Source organism: Solanum pennellii, chromosome 11, assembly GCF_001406875.1.
Source record: "Solanum pennellii chromosome 11, SPENNV200".
In the NCBI taxonomy this organism is placed as follows: domain Eukaryota; kingdom Viridiplantae; phylum Streptophyta; class Magnoliopsida; order Solanales; family Solanaceae; genus Solanum; species Solanum pennellii.
Genome location: NC_028647.1, coordinates 7,946,177 through 7,949,655, shown reverse-complemented (window position 1 = coordinate 7,949,655; position 3,479 = coordinate 7,946,177).

Below are 3,479 nucleotides of genomic sequence, written 5' to 3'. Positions count from 1 at the left end.
GGGAGGGGGGTCCATACAAGGTATGTGAGTTCACACAGCGTTGGATTAGTTCACCCACGCGTCAATCATGATATATCTCAACGAATTTAAGTTCTTGAAAAAGCTTAGAAATTGAGTTCTTGATGGGTTTGTTAAAGTTCTATTAAATTCTTGATTTGTTAAAATTGTTGAAGAGTTGTTTGATCCAAATCCATGATTTTAGGTTTGAATATAAGTAGACTCTGATGTACTTGAATATATAATCAATTTTAAGTGTTTGGGAAAGAACTCATGGAGTTTAGAGGGTGTAGAGCTGGAAAACGAAGAAGAAATTTCGTCGATCAAAATTTTGGCAGTGTCTCCGAGTCGCGAAGCTAGTCCCTAGTTTTGGGGGAAATCGTTTCGCGTCGCGGAGTGTTCACGAACCGTTCTGCCTCAAAATTTATTTTTAAAATCAAAATATAAATGCTTCTCTGCATCGCGGACCCACCCTCAAACAATGAAATTTTGATCTTTTCTCATGTTTAGCTATCTAAAATCATTCCTAGACATCACGGGATCTTTCCTATCACAAATCTCAATCCTTAAGTCCATAATTCAATTCAAGGATCTGTTAGAAGTCAAGTAAAGAGAAGTTAAGAGTCAAGTCAAGAAAACTTCATCAAGTTTTCAAAAATCTATTACAAATGTTTTAACTTTGTTACAAGACTTGAGTTTTAAGTTGAGTAAAGAGTAAAAAGCAAGATTTAAAGTTCATGTCTTCAAAAGAGTATATGGGGACTACGTATTCCCCAGAGTTTAAAAATGTTTTCACATTTAAAGAAGAAGGGAAACTTTGATTTCAAAAAGAGACTTTAAGCTAGTTTATCAGTAAAGGGGAAACTTTGTTTCCTAAAGAGCCTTTGAGCTAGTTTTTTAGTAAAGGAAGAAATTTTGATTTCCAAAAGAGTCATTGAGCTAGTTTTTCAGTTAATAGTAAATACTTTCATAATTAAGCAAGAGCGGAAACTGAGTTTTCCAAGATAGCCTTTGAGCTAAGTTTTTGAGCAATTATCTCAAACCAAATAAGGAAGTTATGTTTTTAAACACAAGAGCTAGTATCATATTCTGAGAGTAGTATTGAGCACTGATATGTGAGAGAGTTCAAACAACTCACAGCACTCATAAACCATGTAGCCATCATGGGTAGAAAAGGGTTATCTTTTAGATGATTCATTTAGTGTTTTTTAGCATAGACTAGTGGATCCACTTAGTAGTTCAGGTTCTATACCTTCGCAAGGTATAGGATGTTTTGGCAGCATGAGGGAAATCATTGTATTATGACAATAACTCTTACTTGATGGTTGTTGGTTAGAAAAACTCCCAAGCAGTGTTTTATATTTTTATATACATCAGAAATATTTGTATTCTCATAAACAAACAGAGTTCATATTGTATCTTTGCATACATACAGAGTTATTATTGTATCTCTAAATACACAAAGTTTAAAACCATTTTTTAAAGCTTTTTGTTGTATTGCATTTATTTACGCTGCTTTATATTGAAATCGGTTCAGTTATGTTGAGCTGAGTTGATCCAGTTAAGTGTTTCTCTCATATTCTTTGTAAGCTTAAGTTATCTTTAGCATTCCAAATCGCATGCTCATCATTCAATGTATTGATGTCACTTGGCCTGCATCATATTTAGATGCAGACGTAGGTAACCAAGATCAGCGTTCAGTGCGACGTTGATCAAGTTGAGCACTCAGAGTTAGTTGGTGAGCCTCCCTGCTTTCCAAAGAGCTCCTTTTTCATTTACTTCAGTAGTTTTCAGTTGTTAGGATGATCGGGGATCTTGTCCCGACATCCATCTCAGTTATTAGAGGCTTCATAGATAGACAGTGAGCAGTTGTCTTTACATTGTCATTTATTATGTAATAAGACTTGATTTGTCATTTTGGCTCAGTTGAATTTTTATCTTTAAAAACGTTCTAAAGTTATCTTTTGAACAATTGAATAAGCGTATTTTAATCCTTGTATTAATGTTTTAATTAAGTCTTCCGCTTATTAAGTAAGTCAGGCCAAGGATTCGCTTGGGATCAGCAATGGTCTTCGAGTGCTAATACTGCCCAGGGTGTAGGCTCGGGCATGACATCCAACCTACATTGTCAAGATTACACTCAAAATACCAAACTACCCTTGGGACCTCTTAAAATTCAACTAGAACCTCGCATAGGCCTAAAATCATTCCACAAATCCAATGGAATTGATGAAAATTCAATCCAAGCGTTTGAATTCTGAATGTTGACCAAAGTCAACTTTTGGCTTAATTATGCTTGCAACTCAAGGGCTCAAATCCACATAACAACTCTGAAACTGAAAAATGACAACACTCCTAAACCAAATTCTGCATTCCAAAGTTGATGGAACTGACTGAATTCCATTCTCATGCTCGTAGCTGCAATTTTGACCAAAAACCACTTTTAACAACTTTAAGTCTTCACAACTCCAAAACTTCCAAAACTCACGACTTTTTAATCAAATTTCAAAACCAACTTCGTAAACTGATCAAATATGACATGGGCAACTATCTCAAGGGGTAAAACGGTGATTTTAAAAAAAAATAAAAAAATGACCTTCAAGGTCATTACATTATCTACTACAAAAGATCATGTTTGTCCTCGAACATAATGTAAAAAAAAAAGAAGTTTCTGAAGCTTTGAAAAGCTGAGGTTATTGGGCACACATATTTGATTCTGTCTCCCAAGTTGTCTCCTGATCGATGTTTTCACTACATGACCTTGAACCTGCCTATCTACGATAGCTATACCACAAAATCAAGTGAAATTACATGAGACTCATCTGGTAGATCCTTAAGCATGGAAACGTGGAACAATTTGATTAATGAGCTCAAACTTGGTCCTTCTTTCTTGTGGAACAATTTTTCCTATAGAGTTATATAAATTTACAACTAAGCATATTTGATTTTTAGCCTATCACTTCTACAGCTGAATGTCATTTCACCAAAAGCATTGCCACCCTTTCAGCAGAAAGTGACATGACATTTGCAGCATGTACAATAGCCTATTGGCGTTTTAGAACAGATTGTCAAGCTTCTTATGAATCGTGTGAAGGTGCAAGATCGTCGTGTTATTGGATACTCATTGACATTGGCGGAGATATTTTGGAGGTAGGTGGTGCATAGTGGTCATATAATTTGTGCTTCCGGTCACAACCTGTATTTCACATTTTTCGTTTTTCAATACTCCGAATTGCTTTCTGTTTATTTTGTTCTAGCAAAAGACTCGTCACTGATGTCAAAGGCTCACGTTTAAGTCCCGAATGTAGAAGTTAAAAAAGTCGATAAGTTGTCATCACTCCTAATTTTCATTTTTCCGAAGATGTGGAATACAACAAGACGATGAAAAAATCAAGAACTAACTATGGTTTCATTTCATATATCCATAAAAATCAAAAAGACAAAACATCAAAGCATAAGTACTCTTGTGTATATTTTCTTGA